This window comes from Anopheles merus, chromosome 2R, assembly GCF_017562075.2.
Source record: "Anopheles merus strain MAF chromosome 2R, AmerM5.1, whole genome shotgun sequence".
NCBI classification, from domain to species: domain Eukaryota; kingdom Metazoa; phylum Arthropoda; class Insecta; order Diptera; family Culicidae; genus Anopheles; species Anopheles merus.
Window position 1 is genome coordinate 43,435,117 of NC_054082.1, and position 12,544 is coordinate 43,447,660.

The 12,544-nt window shown below is 45.0% G+C and overlaps 1 protein-coding gene across 6 annotated transcripts in view; it reads right to left on the reverse strand.

Moving 5' to 3' along the window:
- The window catches only part of LOC121588595 (protein winged eye-like), a 341,422-nt gene extending 331,324 nt beyond the window's left edge, over window positions 1-10,098 (reverse strand). For 3 of the 6 annotated variants that reach the window (XM_041906694.1, XM_041906697.1, XM_041906693.1), the window contains exon 1: window positions 9,488-10,097. The gene's annotated coding sequence lies outside the window, so the exon portion shown is untranslated. Of the gene's footprint in view, window positions 1-9,487 lie in introns of all 6 variants that reach the window. The other 3 variants (XM_041906695.1, XM_041906696.1, XM_041906702.1) reach the window with 2 other exon arrangements.
- Window positions 10,099-12,544: the final 2,446 nt, after the last annotated feature.

Below are 12,544 nucleotides of genomic sequence, written 5' to 3' on the forward strand. Positions count from 1 at the left end.
TACCCCCGCGCCGATGCGCGAGCGGATAGCGAAGAGTAATGTGATAGATGAGTTCAATCTATTTGCTCACAGCGGCAAGAAAAGCTAATCTTCTCCATGCGGATGCCGCCGCAGCCACCGCCGCCGCTGCTGCTGCCGAAACAGAACAAACCTTAAAGTACATAAATTATTCATACCGATTCCATTGGCGGGAACCTATCCAAGCTCAAAAGTGAAATCGAATCCGAATTAAAGTCACCGATAGACATTAATCTCCAGAAGAACCTCGAAAGCCACTTGCCGAAGCATCTCGGATTCCGGAAGGCTGGTACACGATGTCACGCTGGAAAAAAGCGTTGAGAGGGCCGTGCGCCGAGCCTCCCGCGCCTTATCATTCTTACTCGCCGGGCCGACTCGCCGGAGCTAATTGAGACCGTGTGCCCAACCCTTGGCAACCCGAATGCCCGGCCCAGTGTGCTGCACGGCCATGGGAATTGTTCCACTGGTGGTGGACTTCCTTTACGGTTTTTTTTTGCCAACCAATTCAGTAACTAACGCTCTTTGATTTATTTACTTTTTTTGCCAACTTGTTTTGTATGTGCTTTTTTCTGCTCCTTGCCCACCGCCAGCGTTTGTGTATCTGTGTGTTCCACCGCTACCTTTGTCCGCTTATCGCTTGCGCCTTTGTTGTTGCGGTACTTTCGTTTGACAAGCGTTTAATTTATGGATTCATTCCAAAGCCAATATGTTCGCGGTCGGTGTACCGGGGCCTTGATTTTGGGATGTTTTAGCAGGCACAACTGCGCGCTGCTACCCGGTGCGTGAGTGTGTGTGTGTCCGTGTGCCCCGGAGAGGGGGTAGGTTTGTTTTGCGTGGTCCCACGCGCAGACTTTAATGTCCTTCTCATCCCCACAGAAAGCTGGTCCCGGCTTAAAGGCACCACGCGGCAAGCAGAGGCGGCCAATTTTGCACACTGACGTTCGCTCCAACGTCCCCCTCCCTAAATGGCCCACACAAACAGACAAATGAGCTCCTTCAATTGCAATAACCATGACATTCGTGCTGCGATTTTGCAATGTGCATGACAGGTTCGGAATATGTTTTGGTGGGCCCCTGTGTGCTCGGCGTTGAAAGCGAAGTTTACTTTTTCCAGCAAACCTATACGTTCGCTTTTGTTCGTTGCGTTCCCAGCTAGGCTAGAAGGAATTTGCTTGATTCATTCGGCACTGTCGGCTAATCCACCGGCCCTCCCCAAACCCTCGCTAGGCATTCAGGCGCGGTTCAACTATCGTTGGAGCTCGCCGCACAGTAGCGTTCGGGAGGGCTCTGCAGGGGTGGAGTTGACATCCCTGGTCCCTGGTATGCCGTGCTGTTGCTGTGTTGTGTTTCGGATTTTGACCGGTGCATTGCTTTGAAGAAAGGATCAAAGGACGGTTGAATCACCATCGCCAGGAACGACAATGCGCACTTGGCAACGGGAACGACACGCACGCCGGTCGAGTGGTGGAAAATTTCAATCGAATGCTCCAGCTCTACGATTGCACTAAACTTTTGCACAAAAATCTCACTCGCAGCGTATGCTAACCATGTGAGAGATGTTTAAAACACCATTCAAAGTCAATTAAGCAAAGTTGGAGGTTATACTTTCGCCGCTGGAACAGGATGATAATAATAATGTAGCAGTTTGTACGGCGCGCAAAGCACACAAATCAAATGTTAAAAAAGTTATAGAATAAATGTAGCAATAGTTCACTTGTGAGGAATTTAACTTTGTTTCCTGCTCGGGACGCTACAAAAAAAAGAATGCCCGAACCCACCGGGAGAAAAATGTCTCATAAAGTTTTCCCCGTTTTTCTTGCCGTCGGGTACTACAGTTGCTAAAACTTGGTCTGCTGTGTGCCGGATCTCGAATTTCCTTTTCTGCAGGGTTCTTAGGTACGGATGGAATGTTTTTTTTCCTTATTTCTTGCTTATCCTAGTTTTCCTTGCAAAATCTTACGTTCGGTACAGTTACGTAACATACATCCGCGTGGGCGCATTCAAAGCACTCATACACACACATACATAGGCCGTACGATAGGCCCACGGACGGACGGGTGGTATGAAAAATTAATCCAATCAAAATTGCTTCATCCCTGCATCGGAAAAAGGTCCGTTCGGTAACCGTGGTCGGTCCGTGGATCGTCCCTAGCCCGGGATGGACGACATTTTCGCATCGCAACAGCACTTGCATGAGAGTGTACATAAGCGGAAGGATAGCCAAAACCGCAAGGCAAATGACGGCAGGCGGGGAAATCACCTCCCCTACACCGCTCCTCTCTTGGCGGGCTGTGCGAGAAGCAACATCAAACGGGCGGGCGAGAGTGAGATGCTCTGCAGAAAAATAAAGCAAGAAAATCCAACGTCGAAACGAAAGGCAGCTAGGGCGATGGAAGTAGCATCGACAGCAGCATAATTCCATGATCCCAACAGCTCGGGCACACACACAAACACGCACACAAAAACACCCCACTGCACGTAAACACCGCGGCACGCTAGGTTCCGAAGGGAAACCGAAAAATGTGAACCAGGGGCGCTGAGGCAGCCCGAACCGCCGACCTCTGGCAGTCGGCCGGCCGCCTCGACAGCTCACGACAGTGCGAGTGAGAGAGGGTGTGTGTGTGTGTGCCGTCGCATTCGTGCTTGCAAGTACGGGGAAAAGGAGCGTTACCCCTCGGCAAAAGGATCCGGTTCACCTCGGCGGGCCGGGGCACTATATGCGACCGGGAGGGTGCAAAATGGGGTGGCTTTCTAGTGACGGAGGGTTTGAAATCGGCCGAGGCCAAGGGTTATGCGCGCGACAGGCGAGCGAGTGAGTGAGACAGTGAGTCACTGGCAGAGGGTGCGAAAGCGAGAGAAAATACATGCTTGCACGGTTATTACCAAGAATCTCATCAATAAAAAATGCCAGCGGCAATTATAAACACAATCAACGGGTACGGGCGACGGGCAGCACGGGGTGCGGTGGATGGCACTAGGGTGCGCCCGTCAGGGTGCCATCCGTCCGAGCCGCGCGCGTCCCTCCTCCCCTGCCTACCCCTTACGGCCACGACCGTTCCGCACGAACGGTCGCGTACGTCCACTTCGGAAACGAACGACACGACGGCGAACGGAACCGACAGGTTGGATCGATGAAATTGTGAACCAAAGCGACACTAACGACCCGACATGCTGGGTTGTGGATTTTAGTGTACATGAACGTCGGTTTTAGTAGGTTGCCGCAAGCGATACTGGGTAGATTAAGTAAATAGCTAAGCTTAAACTGACAGTTCATGCAAATTTATATTGTCTCTCTCATTTTTCAGTGTGCTTGAGTTTTGTTTAACATTATTTTGATTCAAAATAAGGTTTATTTATATATTTTTCTTAACTTAAACTAATGTAATGGCTTGTTTCTCATCTGGATATACCGACTAACTTTATCCTGTTGCCTGGTAAAATAAGTCCTGAATAATACCGACATGACCGCAAGAGTTATGTCCACAAACACACCATAAACAGAAAAATTCACTCCAGGTTTGTAGGGTACTAAGACTCTTCTTGGAAACTTAACCATACAACTCAAGTGAAGAAATGTGTACAATACAAATGAGAAAATAAAAACAAACCGTATCAAACAAATACAATTACGACGGCAAATATGCAACAGAGTGGCGAGGCGAATGCTTTTGAAATAAGGTTTACACTTCTGATCTGGTTTACTTCAATTACTTCAACAATATTTTTTTGCCTTTTGTGAGTTTGTTTGCTACCTTTTGCTTATGTAGCGCTGAAAAGTTGCATATTTACTCGATTAACTCTTTTCATTCCGAATCTTTATTTTGGCATTCTTTTTTTAGTAAATAGTATATAGTACGTTATTTTGTTACGTTTGTGTTGCATTATTTTCCCATTTTAGCTTATGCTCCCGTCAAAGTTTAGCTATGCTTACATATAGATATGGAGCTCATTATGGAGCCGATTATATATAGATATGGAGCTTGTAAAAATGTTTAATACCCAAATGTATGATCAAATAATCCTGTTACGGTAAGTTTTAATGATTCTGTATTTCATTACTTCGGTTTTTGTTTTCAGATTTTGACGTTAAATGACACATTGCATCCCACAACCTTCTTAATTTTTCAGAATCCTGTAAAACACAATAATAGAATATTCATATATTTATGTATTTTTGACAAATTTATTTATCTAAAAATTATACATTTATACTAACATTTCAATAAGCATTCAGTATTTCTACCCACTTTCCTTGTGGGTTAATTGTCTGCGATTGTTGCGATGTTTCTCTCTTCAGCCCTTTGTGGTCTGTTACCTGAGAATTTCGCAACATTTATCAAGATTTAAGTTAGAAAGTTTAAATTTCAGCCTGCTTGTGGTATAGTATGCATTATCCAGCTTGTATTTTTCATACCCAAAAGACAGTTACGTTTTCATAATACATATTGGGTTTCAACAATTATGTACAAACACAGATACATTTCAGAAATCGTATTGTTTTCCATTTGAATGATCCAATAATGAATGATGCACAATAATGAATGATAACACTATTAGCAGATTTTTCGTTTCAAACCGTTGTAAACCTTATTTGGCAAAATATTTTTGTTTCATCAAAAAATAAAAATCACTAATACTGAGACGAATCGGCGTTTGTTGACATTTTTGTGTGGCTGAAATAATTTAGGCTTATATTTGAAGAGGCTTAGAGTTTTATATTTTAGAATCCTATTGATATTTTGGTTGTATTGAACAAAGTTTCGTGATTTATGCAAGTTCACTGGATTATGCGAATATACATGTACATAAACGACATTAATATTTAACAGTTACAAAGCTAGAGCAACAATAACGGTGATAAAACGTCAATTAACATGAATTTAAAACAAACAAATTATATCAAAATTACTAGTTCTAATAACAATTCTACCTAATTGTGTTCCAACATTAGGGAACACAGCAATATTACACACCTAATCGCTAGACATTGTGCACCACTAAACAACTCCAATAACATGTCTTTGCACGCACGCATTTTAGCTCAGCTGTTACGTGTGGACGCTTTGTTCACCGATGTTTTACAACATGTGTCATCCCACTCTTTATCCCCAGGCTACCCTGGCATCTGCCCTCACTCTTCCAGCCCAACCCCACCGTATCGCAATGAATTCTAATGCCGCATGTTATGCGTCTAAACAGCAAAGTTTTAGAATTATTGTGTACTTCAAACCGGCGACGCTTTTAGGTCGCACCGTTTTAACGGATAACTTTCGCTTGCCGAGGACCCCATCAACTCCATACCGGGCATGCACTTGAGAGATTTGACGATTTCTGGAGACGGTTTAATGAAGATGGGCGCGCATCTGTGAGTGGAAAACATAGTAGTGCGCACTCAAAAAAACAAGAAAAAAGCAAACAAACAAACTCTTGAAACTCTGCCATCCACGAACGAGAGCGGCTTTTTGAGTGAGCGAAAAGTTTTCCGTTTTTCAACACCGCCCTCCGCAACCCTTCGCCACAAACGGTATGCCAACCTCCCTGCTGGCCTCCTATTTGTAGGCCTCGTGGCAAAAGCAACAACGACTGCGATTGATGCACTGGCAGAAGCGGAATCACGCACCATATGTATGTTGTCGCACGGATATGGTCGGGTTGGAAAACTCCTCCGTTCGGCCTTCCAGCCCCGGAAAACCCGCGCCCGTTGCATGAACAGTCGCCTGTCAGGAGATACGGATTTAGGATCGCGCTAACCACCGTCCCCTCGCATCCTCACACTACCTCGTACGGCCTATCGTAAACCGCATCGATCCGTGGATAATTTTGAAACAAATTCACCCATACGCCGGATTGACGCTCCTTTAATTCCATCCGCCTTTCGTCTTTGCACAAGTGCCTCTGTTGATGTTGGTGGTTGGCGCTAAAGTTAATATGCTGCTGCCTCTACCACACCCTTGTACGCTCTGTCTTGTGATTTTAACGCTTTCCTCCCTTTCCGTCCCTTTCCTTCATCGCCCTGCATCAAAAGACAACGGCGGCCGAGCGCGACAACGGTGGAAAAGCCAACCCGATACACTCCCGTCCGTACGCTGGCACCGCAGTCACGTTGCGTAATACACGGCCACAAGGCAAACCCCTTTTTGCACTTTTGCCACTTTTCATTGCGAAACCAACGGGAAGCGGAGAAACGCCACATGCGGAAGGAGCGAAAGGGGAAATGGGGAGCGATGTTTAAGGTGCTGTTTAATGAGGTTGAATTTATGAGCAAACTTTCTGCGCGTGTCGCTGTCTTGGCGTCGGCGGTCGGTTCAATCGATGCCCCGACCGTCAGCCCTGGGAGGACGGAGATAAACGGAAGCCTCCCGGTCGGTCCGATTGGTGGCCTACTGGCAGGCTGCAGAGCTGCACGGCTCCCGACAGGAGTAATGTACATTTTACGGCACTCTAATGAAACCCTTTTTTCGCAACGTGGGGGTCTCGCTGGAAGTTCAAATTGCTATCATACTGCACGTATGAAAATGGGGGATAAAAACTCTGTTTTTAAAAGTAGCTGTTAAACAGATATACCTCTGCGAAAGTGTAGACATGAATATGCATAATGTACATTTAGAGCTATAATCTGTACAAATATGGGATAAAGTGCAATAACGATTTGAACAATATTTTTATTTCCATGTTAACATCAACAAGTGTAATGTTTGAGCAATTACACTACGTTTAAATATAAAACTATAACTAAGTATACTACTCAACTAGCCGAAATTAATTTCTTTGAAACAGCACAGACTTTGCACGATTTAACTACGATTTCAGTCAAACATCTGAGCTGTGCTAAAAGAAGTGTTTTCGATTCATCGTTCATCCTACTAAAGCAACAGAAAATCACGTTTACCTCGCAATGGTGCATGAATTTTCAATCGCTTTCCAAAAGCTGCAACTCTTCAACAAACTCATAAAGCGGTACAAAAAATCAATAGCTTCCGTATACAATGCTCCATTTAAGCTTCGGCCGGGATGGTCCAACAGTGAAAAGTTGTGAAATACGGGTTGGCCAATAAAAAACGGCACGAGGGCAAGCGAAACGAAGGGATAAAACCGGGAAGCGGTCAAATGTTTCGTATCGGATGTTCGATTGACCCACTTACAGGGGGGAGGCCCACAAGCCGGATTATTTTGTTGCGATTCGATTTATTTTACAGCCTTCCGCTGGTCCGCTCCAGCCCGCGTTTGCTTTCCACACTCGTGCCACGTCCACAGTGGCCATGGTTTCGAATGCTGCAGCCATTGAAGCGATTCGAAAAAGGACACTGCAGCGCACCGAGTGCAGTGCACCAAAAAGCAATTTTGCTTGCCAATTGGTTTAAGCGGCACAGCTGAAACCGAGGGTGGAAATGTGTGTTGAATGGAAAACGGGTTACGTGCTTCTTTTTTTTTGGCTTCAATTGAATTACATTTTAAAGATCTGCATGGACGCAGAAACCTGCAGATGCTACAGTTTTGATGAGAATATTTTATATCACATGCAATATCGCATTTTTGCTGCATAGTTCAGCATTAATTTGAACCACTGTAAAGAAAATCAATTCAACGCAAACCAATCGACCCTTCGACACTAATCGGCTAACCTTTGGCTGAATTAATTACGGATGAAAACCGTGCTCAGAATTATCGTTAATTTAATACACAATTAAAGAGGATAATCGGTGCTGTTTCGCATTCAAATAAACATGCACAAATTATTTCTCTCCCACTGCGCCCACAAAACCACCCCCTCCGGTGGAGCTTTTCCGGGCCGACCTGAAGCGCATCGGTCGTTTCCGGACAGTGTCATCAGCAGGGCTATTTTGCGCAAACAGTCACACACCGCACGCTCGCCGGACCACCGCACACGCATCGGGGCGCACTTTATGGCTCATCATGCAATCAATATCTCAAAACGGTCACCTGCTGCCATTGCCATCCCCTGCATCGCCCTACGCATGACAACGACGCAACAAAAGCCATCCGACATCCGACTGGTGGTGTGAGCAAGACAGCACCATATTAACACCTTCCCTTACAGGGATGAACGGTGGGGAATACGGCACGGAATTACACGCATAAACCCCATCCTCCGTTCCTGCATCCTTCACACGCCGAATCAAACGACCGTCTTCGAGACACCCAGCAAGACAGACAGTCAGACAGACCAACAGACAGTCAGAGCCCGGAAAATCCCGCTCGCGTGGCACAACGATTCCGACCGAGCGCAATCTTCGCTTGAGACATTTTCACCGCATCCCCTCCCCCCCCCCCCCTCTTTCCACCCAATCGATCGGACGGCACACCTGCCAGGCCCTCAACAGGTGAGGCAAATGGTGCCGGGCAAAGGCGTTCACCTGTCCGTCGGCAGTCGATTACCTCACAAGAAAGCAAAACGCCAATGCGCTCCCTCCGCACAAGCAATCGCTCTATCTTGCTCGCGCTCTCCACACTTAAAGCTACATTTTGCTCAAAAACACTCGCACCCACGCACCAGCAAGCCAAGGCACGCTTCCAGTCCTGTCCCAGATCGGTGGTGCGGCTTTAATGTGAATTTTCCCGCCCTTGGGGTGACATCGTCGTTTCGGGCGCAACGCTGGCAGGGTTGTTCACTCGAGCTGTTCGTTCATTTTGCTTGCGTTCGCCTCAGCCGCGGGAGCGTAAAAAGGTCGGAAAACGACCGCTCGAACCGTGGACAGGACGAACTCGGGACGGGTCGATGAACGTGCTTCCTCGCTGAGGCAAGAGCATTCATCCTGCATCGTTCGGGGCGTGAGAAAGCGAACGGCTTGCACTGAACTTTCTCACGAACGAGCAGCTTGCGTGCAAGTTCTTGCGTTCCGAGTGCTGCTTGTGTACAAAATGTGCAAGAAGTCCAATTCAATACGGCGTCATCTTCGCCGTGAGAAAGTAAAGTTCAAGGTCATTGGTAAGGAAAACCCCTACCACCGCCGGCTTTCGACGTGTCTTACACCCACCGGACCTGTTGTACATGAACATCAACACTGCTTGTGAACGTTATGAAAAGCCTGCAATCTTGGGGCGAAAGTTAATGCATAGTAGACGCAATTTTCTTTATTTTTTCCATGGGGCTATTTTTATGTACAGTTGTCGTGGACAGAAATCAAATTACATCAACGCGTTCTATTTCCAGCCACACGCACGTATCACCCAAAAGATAAACATTCTCTCGTGGTTTTGGTTCAATCTCTCGCTCTCTCCCTCTCTCGTACAGCTTCATTCTCCCACAATTGCTCAAAGTTTTCCAGCTCAAAGGACACAGGTATTGCGTTCCATTCAGGAAAAACGAACGAAAACGACAAAACACGTGAATTCCCGGAGAACGCGTTTGATGTACCAGGGTTGAACGGGCTTCGAGAAAGTTCCATCGAACTGCTGGCTGATGGCCATTTATTTTACGGCTGACGAAAAGCGGAATTCTTGGGCTTACCTATTTGGCGATAGTTTCTGTTACACCTTCGTCACTTTCAGTTAGTCACACACATTCATTCAGTTTACCTTTCGCCACTTTCCATTAAAATACTTTAGTAAGCACAAGTTTTATGTTTTTCAAAGCTTTATTTGTAACCTGTAAATGGATTCAATGAAGCTTTCACAATGCAACAATGGATTCAATAATATGTAATGACTGCAGATCAAACACTGTACAGATGTATGCCTACACATATCACTGTTTGCAGCACAATTGCCCGCAGTTAATTGCACTGAAATCGTTTACAAACGTAAGCCCAAACACACAGTCGCGCGTAAAATAGACAAATCGTTCGCAAAATAGTCTCTTCATCGTACTGGTGCGTCCTTGGACGTCCGAAACAAAACGCTGGCCACAACATTCGCTCGGTAGCTTTGCCCGTTCCACGAAGCTCCTCACAAAGGATGCACGGTCACGGATGGTTGTAGTTGTACTATTGAATAGCGTGCTTGTAGTAGAGTGAAAGGATGTTCCCACCAAAACGCACCCAGCAGCCAACAGGACCAAGCGAATGAACGAGTGAAATGGTTCCAACGACCACCAAGCGTGCGCTTGGCAGGATGCGCGAACACACACAGCACCGATGGCTCTCGGTGGCACCGGAGTTCAGAGGTCGGTGCATCAGGTGCAATTGTGCGGGGTTGCATCATCAACGGCATGGTTGCACGCACGCACCTACGTCATCGCCAGTCAAAACAACGACGATTTCCCTGCAATACAGCCGGTTTTCTGAGAGAGAAAGAGAAATGGAGAGAGAGACAGCGCAGCACACAGCGTGAGCGTGAGAAAATGTTCCATCTCACGCATCGCACTTTGTTTCGCGAAAGGCATGCGATTGAACGAGATTCCTCGATGGTGGTTAGGCGAAGAGGGCCATTTTCCTGCACCTGAGTGAATCTTGCTCGCAGAGAGCATAATTTTCCTGCATGCAATGAAACATTTGCCTGCTCAGTCAGCTTGCATGGTTTTCTTTTTGGTACGCACATTTTAGGGACAAACTTTGACAAGGTGCCTTTCAACAAAACGTTGAACCGGTAGTAGAGTCAGTGAAAAAATCTACATTGTCGTTCTAAGTTTTTTTTTATTTTTGCAATTTGATTGACACTACTTATGAATGTTCTGAATGAGCTTCATATTGAAAATGAGTCTAATTTAAAGTAATGTGATAAATTTAACAAATTGGGTGCTTTCAACTTCCATCTACCCATGTGTTGATTTTATTTACTAGGACGTCATTGTTCTGTTTAAAGCTTTAACAGGAAAAACAGTGCAAACATCGTGCTGCTGTTAATTCGCCATTGTTTCCGTCATCTCCAATATCCTGAAAACAGAAAATTGCACCACCGTCGTCAACAACAGGTACGTGACTGAAGGTAAAAACGCAACCATTTCAGCCCGATAACATAAAGCATGATTTAAGGATCCTGGCAGCTACATGTGCGTAGCCGCCCCGCGCCTACAGCATGTCAACTGCCGAGCGTGCTTATGGCGATGAAATGATCAATGAAAAGTCAGCGAATAACACCGGAAGAGATTTCAATGCTACTTCCCGTTGTAGTACGTTGTACGACAAATCACTGCATTCGTTAAGGTGATTCGCGTATTATTCGCCATCATTGCTGTCGCGTTCATACGCGTAGGCTCTTTCGGTATGCAACGCACGTAGCAATGATTGCTTTCGCCGGCGCAACGAACGACGAGCGAGCATAAAATGATACGGGCGAGGTTGTTCGGTAAAGCCTGTTTTGTCCTAAAAGGACGAATGGTTGTACCACATATTTAAAATTATGTTTCAAAACACAGGCATTAGGCTGCAGGTTCATGTTTACCTTTACGTTTCGTATTATCATGACATATATGAATTTTTAATTTTTTGCATATAGGAATAACTGTTTCATCTCATGTATGAAAATATTAGACGATTTGCATGTACATTATTGGTTCTAACTGATTTATCTTTATACAGTTGCGGGTGTCTATTGAATATATTTTCCGATAATTAAATGAAGATCATTTAATTAGTCAAATTGGCAACATTCTGTTCTATTGGAAAAATTTCTGGTTTTTGTACTACAATGTTTCTGCACCGTCACCCTGGAACATAGTACACGAACAGCCATTACTCGATTTCTGTTACGCTACCATTATTAAAGTTGATAGCATATTCTTGTAATTTTCTATAAAAATCATCAATTATAAAATGAACCGCATTAATCAACAAGAAGCTGTATATAATAATGTTTGTATAAAAAAACATTCCCAATATCTTTATTTATATTATGGTCACCTTCTACTTATGAGCATTGGAATATTTATAGTGTTGTCTGAACTTTTCAAACGAAGGATGATTAAAGTGTTTGCATCAGACTAAAATGTGAAGGAGCAAGAATTAGAATTATAATCCTTGCGATAGAAGTGAATCTTTTAACGATAAGAATCTTATTATTATCTTTGACAGCAAAAACCTCGAGGTGGTAGATGAGTTATGCTGTTTTGAACATTTTTATCTTCGGACAACGAATTCATCAGAACATGTGGGAATCGTTTTCCAATTAGGAGGTGTTCCAACGTGACCCTCAGTTGCAATAGAACCCAGCGGGTGTGGAAGCACGGTCTGTCGGAGATCAAGGGCTTTTTAGTATGCGAAGCTGCAGTCAGTAACTGCCAAAATATAATTAATACCAGGCCTCACTAGTGAGCAAGTCAACGAAGAAAACGTAATCTAATTAAAAGGTGAAGAAAATGGCTCATGCTTTAGATATCTATATATTAACCATTTGAATTCATATTCTTGTTATATTATCTTATTTTTGGCATAACGCGACTTCCGCACTCGGTTCGGCCTTTACAGGTTTTCAAGACTTCTTAGCTACCACCCAGCAGGATAGTCTATCCTTCCTATGAGGCCCGAAGGCTCCATACGACGCTTGAGCACATAATGGACATGTTGTGAAGACGTGAAGACTGGACGACTGTGTGACTGTATTAATTTGACAAGAAGCGAGAAATTATGTT